At 39.1% G+C, this 9,879-nt stretch overlaps 1 non-coding gene across 1 annotated transcript; it reads right to left on the bottom strand.

Annotated features, from left to right (window-relative positions):
* Positions 1-543: 543 nt before the first annotated feature.
* LOC148253787 (small nucleolar RNA R71) lies at positions 544-649 on the bottom strand. Its single transcript, XR_015820848.1, has one exon. It is a non-coding gene; the product is annotated as a small nucleolar RNA R71 (small nucleolar RNA).
* Between the last annotated feature and the right edge of the window lie 9,230 nt (positions 650-9,879).

The following is a 9,879-nucleotide window of genomic DNA, read 5'->3' as shown; positions in this document are numbered from 1 at the left end:
TTCTGCTAGTGTATGACAAGAAATTCTAAGGAGACACTGCCATAATTTGATCTAGAACCTGAATGAACTTTTCATTCACAAAGAAGAGCAAACTGTCAACTCAACATGGTGGAGAATCAAAATAATCTTCTTGAAGGAGGCGAGAACAATAATGTTGCTAGATTTGTTCAACCTATTTGCACCATGAAAGACTATGCCATGCCATCATTGGAAGACACAAGTTCGAGCATTTTGAGACCTGCTATTCAAACTAACAACTTTGAGATCAAGCCAGCAGTACTATAGTTGATCCAACAGACTTGTCAATTTGGAGGATTGATTAGTGAAGATCGACACCAACACGTAGCTAGTTTCCTCTAAATTTGTGATACTTTCAAGTACAATGGAGTTTCTCAAGATGCAAAGAGGTTGAGACTTTTTCCTTTCTCTTAAGGGATAAAGCAAAACATTGGTTGCAATCACTACCTTTAAACTCTATAACTACTTGGAATGCATTGGTGCAAAATTTTCTTAGTAGGTATTTTCCTCCTTCTAAAATTGCACAATTAATTAATAAGGTTGCAAAATTTTCACATAGAGATTCAGAGACCCTATGTGAGGCATGGGAGAGATACAAGGATAAGCTAAGAAGATGCCCTCAAGAAGAATTCTCTATTTGGTGGAAAGTATAAACCTTCTACAATGGAATTAATAGCCTAGTGAGAAGCATGATAGATGCTTCATGTGGAGGTTCACTATATATGAAGTCACCTAAAGAAGCTTATCAATTGATAGAGAAGATGGTTGCTAACTCAAGTCAATGGCCTACTGAAAGACAATCTATAAAGAAGGCATCTAAAATTTATAATATAGATGCTTTTATAGCATTAACAACTTAAATGGAAGCATTGAATAAGAATCTACAATTACAAAATTCAGCTGTAGTGGTAACTGTTTATAATTCTTGTGGAGGAGGGCACTTAAAATAAAAGTGCCAAGTAAGAATGCATTTGATGCTAATAATGTGCCTAAACAAGTTAACTTTGCTAATAACTTTTGCAGACAAAATGATCCTTCCAGCAATACTTATAATCCTGGTTAGAGAAATCAACCAAATTTCTCATAGAACAACAATAATAATTAAGGGAGACAACCACCACAAGAACTCCAACCTCAACAGTATCCTCAACCACAAGAAAAGAGATCTAACTTGGAGGAGCTGATGAAAAAGTTCATTAACTCTACTGAAGCAAGGTTACAAAATCATGAGGCTTTCATGAAGAATCTAGAGACATAAATTAGACAGCTTGCCAATGCTATTATGGGTCGAACTCACCAAGTGCTCAGAGACTAATCCCAAAGAGCATGTCAATGCCATTACATTAATATATGGGAAGGTGTTGGAGGTGCCAAAGCAAAAGGTAAGAGTTGATAAGATGATTCAATGAAACCTAGTTGAGGTAAGTGCGGAAGAGCAATGTAAAAAAAATACTTACTCTACAATTCTCGATTCAAACTCTAGTGTAGATATTAATAAGTTTCTTTACCTAGATAGAATTAGGGAGGATAAGAATGATACTAACTTTGTTAGATTTTTAGAGATCTTTAAGAAATTATATATTAACATTCCATTTTTTGAGGCTTTGATGCAAATGAGACAATATGAAAATTTTTAAAGGATATCCTTTCTAATAAGAGAAAGATTAAGGAATATGGCATGGTAATGCTTACTAAATAGTATAGTGCCATTATAAAAAATAAGTTGCCTACAAAGCTTAAGGATCCAGGGAGTTTTTATATACCTTGTGAACTAGGCAATTTTAAATTTAAAAAGGCACTATGTGATTTGGGTTCTAGTATTAACCTAATGCCATTATCTGTTTGTAGGAGACTCAAGCTTTGGGAGATGAAGGAGACAAACATGATTCTGTGGTTTACAGATATATCAACTAAAAGGCTTGTGGGAATCATAGATATTTTGGTAAAAGTAGGAGAGTTTACTTTTCCTGTGGGAATCATTGAAGATATCATTGATTCTAAGTAAACCATTCTTAGTCACATCTAGAGCATTAATAGATCTAAAAAATGATAAATTAAACCTTAGGTTCAATAAGGAGGAGATAGTCTTTGATATCAAGAAGGCAATGAAAAATCCTTCTATTAGTTTGGATGATATGTGTTGTGCAATTGATATTATTGATAAGTGTGCAAATGAACAACAACAAACAATTCTAATAGAGGATAATTTAGAGACATGTCTCAAGCTATCAAACACAACTGAAGAGGAAGATCCTCATTTGTAAAAAGAAGTGATAGAGTTAAAAAGTGAATCCCTATCAGACGTTGTCTAGGAACAAAGGAGGAGCCACATGTGGAACAACAAAAATGGAGCTTAAGCCTTTACCTAATCATTTGAAATCTGTGTTTCTTGAGAAAGAGTCTAACCCACTAATTATTTTTGTTTCTTTGACAGAGTTAGAGGAAAAGATGTTGGTTGAAGTCTTAAGGAAGCATAAAAAAACAATTGGGTGGTCGATCTCTGATATTAAGGGAATAAGCCCAATAGTTGTCACGCACAAGATTCTCATGGAGAATGACTTCAAGCTGACTATTCAACTACAAAGGCATTTAAATCCAGCAATGCAAGAGGTAGTGAAAAAAAATGGTAAAGTTACTTAACACAGGTATTATCTATTTTATCTCTTATAGTTCTTGGGTTAGTCTAGTTCAAGTAGTTCCTAAGAAGGGAGGTATGACTATAGTTAAGAATGAGGATAATGAATTAATCCCTACTAGGACAATAACAAGGTGGCGAGTCTGTATAAATTACCTAAAATTAAATTCAGTTATTAGAGAAGACCATTTTCTTTTACCATTTATGGATCAAATGCTAGAAAGGCTAGCAAGTAATATGTTTTATTTCTTTTTAGATGGTTATTCTGGATATTTTCATGTTCTTATTGCCTCAAAAGATCAAGAGAAAACAACCTTTACTTGTCCTTATGGTACTTTTGCTTATAGGCGTATGCTTTTTGGGTTGTGTAAAGCACCAGCTAGGTTTCAGCGGTGTATGACTACTTTTAGTGACATAATTGAAAATTTTATGGAGATTTTTATGGATGATGTAACTCTCTATGGACTAACATTTGACTTTTGTTTACATAATTTAGAGTTAGTTTTGCAGAGATATGAGGAAAAACACTTGGTGCTGAATTGAGAGAAATGCCACTTCATGGTGATAGAAGGAAGAGTTCTTGGACATTAAATTTTTTGAAGAGGAATTGAGGTAGATAAAGCAAAAGTAGAGGTGATAACAAAGTTTCCACCACCAATAAATGTCCGAGCTATTCGAAGTTTCTTAAGCCATGCATGTTTTTATAGAAAATTTATCAAGGATTTTTCTAGAATAGCCAAACTTTTTAAGTAAGTTACTTATGAATGATGCTAAATTTAAGTTTGATAAAGATTGTTTACAGACCTTTAACATATTGAAGGCAAAGCTACTATCAATGAGTTATTAATAACCTTGTTAGAGGAAGGGATATGATTAACTAGTAACTAGTCTCTAACGGAACGGCTAAGCCGAGCAAATGAACCTTTTCTCCTAACTAATTCAAACTAGCTGAACTTTCCTAGCCCTCTATCTTTCAGGCTAAGACCTAACTGACCTCGGGACATGCCCTATCTTTTTTTAACTAAGGCTAAAGTCCTTCTAAGGATCTTTCTCGTCCTTTATCTAACTTCTTGACATTCATATTTTCTTCCGTTATATAGCGAACATCGCCCATTCATCCGTTAGTGATTTCTTACTTGCATTCTATCTTTCTTTATATTTCCAAGCTTGGACTTGTCATGTCTCATGCTATGAATGGCTTGCACTTTGGTTCATCTCACTATTTACTTACTTGACCATGCCGGCCACAAAGCAACTCTTGCATACCGCAATGAGCCCTCGTAAGGTAACGAAGTTCAGTATCTGTCCTAACGTGAGGAAGAGAGTAAAGGGACGACCTTTCCAGTAGCCCGGAGGCTAAAACAACTGCCTTGCCTGAATAGAAAGCTCGAAGACCCACCTAAGGGAAAGCTATTTAAAAAGCATAAGTCGACGAAGTCGAAGTGGTGGCTATCTCAAATAGATATTGGTGTGGCAAGGCATAAAGCTTGCACATATTATAAGGACTTCCTGACTAAAGGCATACTTATTTAAATAGGTTTTCCCTATAGTCTAGTATAGTAGAGATCTTATACCCATGTTAGGAAGACCAGGCAATCTCAGATTATTGGCATTTGAGATCAGATTACGGCAAAGAAGTGAACGGAAGCGACCCTTTAAGCCGCTGTATTAGGACTCGGACCTGGCTAAAACAAGAACCTAGGCAAGGGCTAGGGTGGGTAAGCTGCCAATTTTGTCTTAAAAAGCAATAGGAATCCTCCCTTTTGAAGGAAGCAAGCCTAAAATGAAGGCTAGGGATCATAGCCTAGTGCTTACTTTACTTGAGACTTCTAGTTTTAAGTCGACTGAAGAAGGAAGGAGAGCGATTGGCATGAATTAGGGTAGAAAGAGGGGATTAAGGTTCTCTCTTTCTTTTTAAAAGATTTGCTGCTTTTTATAGCTAACTGGCCAAAAAAAGGTCATAGAAGGCAACCCTCAGTTATGATGAAGTCTCAATCAATCTTTCCCTCACTACCGAATCTATTCCTCCCACGGTTGCTAGAAAGAACTTAAAGGCCTGCTTTGAAAATACTGTGAGAAAGGGAAGATCTTGGTTCTAGAGAAAGATGATATGTTGGTTTAGGAAAACTAGAACTCTTGGTTCTGGAAGAAAGTGGGTTTCGGCCCTTCCGCATCAAGCTAGTCAATCGAGAGAAGCGTGGTATTCTTCCTCAAGTCGGTTATCCGTATCGGTGAAATGACTCTATCCTTAACACATAGGCTTCAGTAGAGTTTCATAGGCTAGTGGAGATCCCTCTCTCCAGTTAAATACCTATCGTGAGATTAGAGTAGATTTGCTTGTCATTGTATTGTGTCACATCGCCTGCACTTTCTTAATCTATCCGCTATCGGTTGAATCTGAATCTCGTATCAACAAATTTTGAAAGAACTACTTAAAAAGGAGGAATCCCGACGTTGAGTTAGAGCTTACATTAAAAAGAAAAAGTCCCTCTTCAGCCTGTATGGACTTCTTGTGTGCGAATGATCAAAGAAAGATACATCCTATCTAATGATGCAGCATCCAAGGTGCGAAACGAAGCAAGGCAAGGCCTCGTGGCACTACTTCTGAGACAGCTCATTTCCACTACCAATTATTGTATTTTCATTTCGATCGGTTAATAAATGGCAATTATCCCTACTTCTCTCGAAAGAGTAGATCACATCCACTTTCCTATGAAAGATGCTGCCATCTAAATCATAGAAAAAAAAGCATTTAAGAGTCCCAGAAAATGACCACAATTACTTATAATCCAGGATCAACAGATTCACAAGAAAGACATAAAGATTTAGGTAATATTCTACTCTTGACTTTCCTTAGTGTACCCAAACGTATCCATGACTTTTCTGAGTCCCACCGGTCTCCGAGCCTTTTGGGGCTCCCCTCTACTATCGCAAGTAGTTCGTTTGTTAGTCTATTCTATTATTAGAAAGATGAACCTATTGAGCTATATACTCAACTTTCAATACTTGACTATTGAGGTTTTCACTATATGTAATTTTTGGGGACACCTTCTCTCGGGAGACATGGCTTTAATTCAATCATTCTCTCCAGCTCTTTAGATAGTCCTTTGATAAAGCAGCCTGTAAGGAAAGGATCTTGTACCATCCATGTCAAGGGAAGCGCATCTCAAATATCAAGCACGCATGCGACAAACATCTCTTGAGTTTCCCTATCTCGGCAATGAGTACCCTCTCTTCCATCGAAAAGGAATCTCTTTTGTTTCCTTTCGTTCCTCTCCTTTAGTCCGTCTTCTGTTAGTGGCAGGGACTGTCAGGATAACTGCTAATATGAGAGTTCCCACCAATACAGCTACCTCGCTTATGGATTTCTGTTTCGGTAGCTTGCTTAGTTCTTCCAAGGATCTTTCTTTTTGCGCTGCCTCTGCTACTTTTACTACAGTTTCGACAACTAACTTAGAAGCCTGCTCACTCGTACTACTTCCTGCACTATTTTGAATGGTCTTTTTGAGTGCTTCTTTTGCATGAAGCAGGCATTCTGTATGATTGCTTTTTGATTATCTGTCATTTTCTTTTCCATTTTTTTATCCCTGTTTGCATATTAGCCTAACTTATCATCATTGTCTAGTTCCCCATACCAGCATACAACTTTGGCATAGCACTTTCTTTGAATCCCTGAATTCTTGCTTGTGCGCATCATAGGAGTGTATTATTCACGTTACTTCCTGCAATTAAAGTGAGCTCGGCATTACGTCATTCATTTACTGCATTACACCATGGCCCCAAATAAGGAAAACGAGATCCCTCCCACTCCACAAACTGACAACCAAACCATGTACCCTAAATTGGATAGTCTCGAGGTTAAAGTAGAGCAACGAAATGAGCAGTTTTCACAAATCCTGAAGGACTTGGGTAAGCACCCTATAGGAGAGGATTATGAGGAATAAGTCAGGCAGTTAAATGGTTCCCCTTATTCTATAGGGTCAGCGCAAGGAAGACTTCCCACTCCTGGGGCACACGGTGCCCCTAATAGGATGAGTCACGCAAACCCTAGATCAACTGTGAGATTTCCCCCTGATGGTGATCTCCCTCCTACCTTAGATCCTAGGTCCCTAGCTAATGATGGTGATCATTTTCCTGAGGACCAACCCATAGAATTCCAGCGGACCCCTAGGCTTTAGCATAGACAGGACCATAGAGTTCCAGTCGGACCCCATGTGTAGGTTCTAGATAGACACAACAGACGTTCACCATAATCTCCGTTGTATGGTCATGAGGATTTAGGAGACAGACAATGGAGAGTCAAAGTTGATGCCCCTGAATATGATGGAAAGTTGGACCTTAATATCTTCACAAATTGGTTGGATAACATGGAGGACTATTTTGATTGGTATGGCATATTTGACATAGAGCGTCTTCGTTTTGCCAAGATGAAGTTAATAGGATCTGCTAAGAAATATTGGCAGAGTGTCCAACGCAACTTAGGGCATCTAGGTGAACCGCCCATCACTCAGTGGGCAGTCATGAAGTAGAAGTTGAAGGAAAAAGACCTCCCCACCTAGGGCTTTTAGTGAGATTAAGCAAAAGATGACTGAAGCACCTGTTTTGAGGCATCCTGATTTGAGTCAAGTTTTTTAGGTTGCTTGTGATGCATCTGGAATAGGAAGAGGTGTCTTAAGTCAGGAAGGGCATCCCATAGCATTCTTTAGTGATAAGGAGTTTGATGATGTGGTCCAGTCCCTTCGCCATTGGAGGAATTATTACCTAAAGAGTTTGTTTTGTTTTCCGACCACCAAGCATTGAGATATCTACACTCTCAAAAGAAATGAAATTCTAGGGTGGGTTGAGTTCATTAATGAGTACTCTTTTATTCTCAAACATCATTCTGGTGTAGAGAATAAGGTAGCTGGTGCTCTTAGTAGGGTACTTACCGTCTTTCAGATGATGAGTGCACAAGTGATAGGTTTTGATAGGATGAAGGATGAGTATTCTACTTGTCCTAATTTTGGTCTCATTTATCAGGAGGTTAGGGATGGTAACCGTAGAGACTATGTTGACTTTGTTATTTGTGAGGGTTATCTGTTTAGAGCGACTAAGTTATGCATTCCTCGTACGTCACTTAGAGATTCTTGTCTTTGGGAAATGCATGCAGGTGGACTTGCTGGTCATTTTGGAAGGGATAAGACTCTCACTCTATTGGATAGGTTTTCTAAGATGGCACATTTCTTTCCTTGTTGTAAAACAACCGATGCTTCACATGTGGCTAAATTGTTCTTTAGAGAGGTTGTTAAACTGCATGGTTTACCTTCCTCCATAGTTTCTGATAGGGATGTTCAGTTTGTGAGTGACTCTTGGAATGCACGTGCAATTTCTGGTAGACTTGGACATGTTCCATGACGCAAAATCTCTTATCATCTAATAGCTCTAATTGTAGGGATATCTAAAAAAGAAGCTCTCTCTCATCCACTTTGAGCTCAATAAACAGCAGCTGGGCTGGAAGAGTGTTAATCGGTCCATCTTTCGCTTCCAAAGTCTTTATCTTTGCCCATTTTTCACTTCTCTTCTACATACAACTTTCCAATGGTTCCATTCCTGATGACTTTTTTCTCCGAATGAAGGAAGAAGTCAGTGAGAAAGGGCCTGATTCAGTCAGTCGTAGGTCAATCCATCTAGGAAGACCTCAGGATTTGTATCCTGATTGGTTCTTACACATGCTTACTTTCCAACATGAGCTTCTTCTGAGCCCTCAACATGACAAATGAAGCCAATCTTCTTGGTTGGTATGGACCAGCTCGGGGCTTGCTTTCGTAGGGTCTAAATGGCATCTGTGTAGTGCATCATTTTCGCTCTCTCTCTTTTTCGGGCCCCTCCGTGAACATAAGAATTGGATCGATGACTCACTCTCTCTTGAATAAGATGTCAAACTGGTCCTCAGAGCCCCTCTTTTTTGGATGACTGGTCAACACCTGGTACTAACGAGCTACCCCCTGACGAAAGCACAGACCTATCTCTAGCTAACTCTCCTGGTCACCGAAAGGCAGACAAGGGCTTCTCTAAACTCATTCACCCCTTTCTGTAGATCAGGATAAAGAGGATTTGTTGGGTGACTGGAAGCTGACTGATGAGCTCGAAAGAAGAAGGCAACGAATTCTGACATATTGATTAGGCTGGCCCTCTCTTGGTTGACCGAAGCCTTACTTCTCTTCTCGAGCTCATGGACTATGTTCATGGAGGGTCATTCGCGTCACTCTACTCTTTGTTTTCTAGGTAGGGATGCCCATTGTTGCATGCTCTAACTCCTCCGATTTCCCTTTGCTTTCTTACTTACTTATCATTGGTGCCCAGTCTCAACGTCACTTCCCAAACCAAAACTGCCTTTCTCATATCTATGAAAGGTGAAAGGTTGAAGGTCCATAACAGGTAACATAAATGAACAGGTTTCTTTTCTATTCGAGCTGCTGCGGGCCAGAGATCGTATGGATACATTACTTCATTATTCTATGAGGCCTTACACTAAGCCCATACTCAGATAGGGTCATAAAGTGCAAAGATTCGGTCTTTGACAACTGTCGTAAGGACAGGACAAGAAAACCTATACTTATGTCTGTTCGACACTATAACTATAGGTGGGACAGGTTGTAAGATGATCCCCGAGTGGTGTTCTGCTCGATTAGGCGAATGCGAGTGAGGGATAAGCTTTCCCCATACAAAATCATTAGAACTGCAGGCTCGACTTGCTGACCCTAAAGACACGAGCTCAACAATTTCTAAAGTAGGAACGAAAACAGTTGGAGAGGAGCGAAAAGAATGATTCTAGGGTCACATCAGGTGCATGTGCTCGACTGTAATACCAATGACAATACTAAGCCATCCTTCAACCCATCTACGTAAAACAGACCACTCTAAGAAAGAAGGCTGACTCTATTCACTTTTCTAGTTCATTTAGGGCCAAACGTAGATCTTTAGGTGATATCTCCTCTAATAAAGACTATTTTATTACATACACCAAGGAAATATGGATTTAAAGGTCGACCTTGCCTTAACTAAAGCGTTAGAGGGAGTCGAGTCTTTGTCCACATAGCTAGTAAACGATCAGTATGTCGTGACTGGCTATGGTCGAGCTTACCTAAAGATCTATAACCAACACCACTCAACCGGGCCAGAGTACTGAACCGGCGAAGGGGATATTACCCTAATATGGCATATGCCCCATAAGGATGGTGCGAGTT

This window comes from Carica papaya, chromosome 5 (assembly GCF_054855325.1).
Source record: "Carica papaya isolate Zhongbai chromosome 5, ASM5485532v1, whole genome shotgun sequence".
In the NCBI taxonomy this organism is placed as follows: domain Eukaryota; kingdom Viridiplantae; phylum Streptophyta; class Magnoliopsida; order Brassicales; family Caricaceae; genus Carica; species Carica papaya.
The sequence above is the reverse complement of the archived record's forward strand: the minus strand, read 5'-3'. Positions and strand labels throughout refer to the sequence as shown.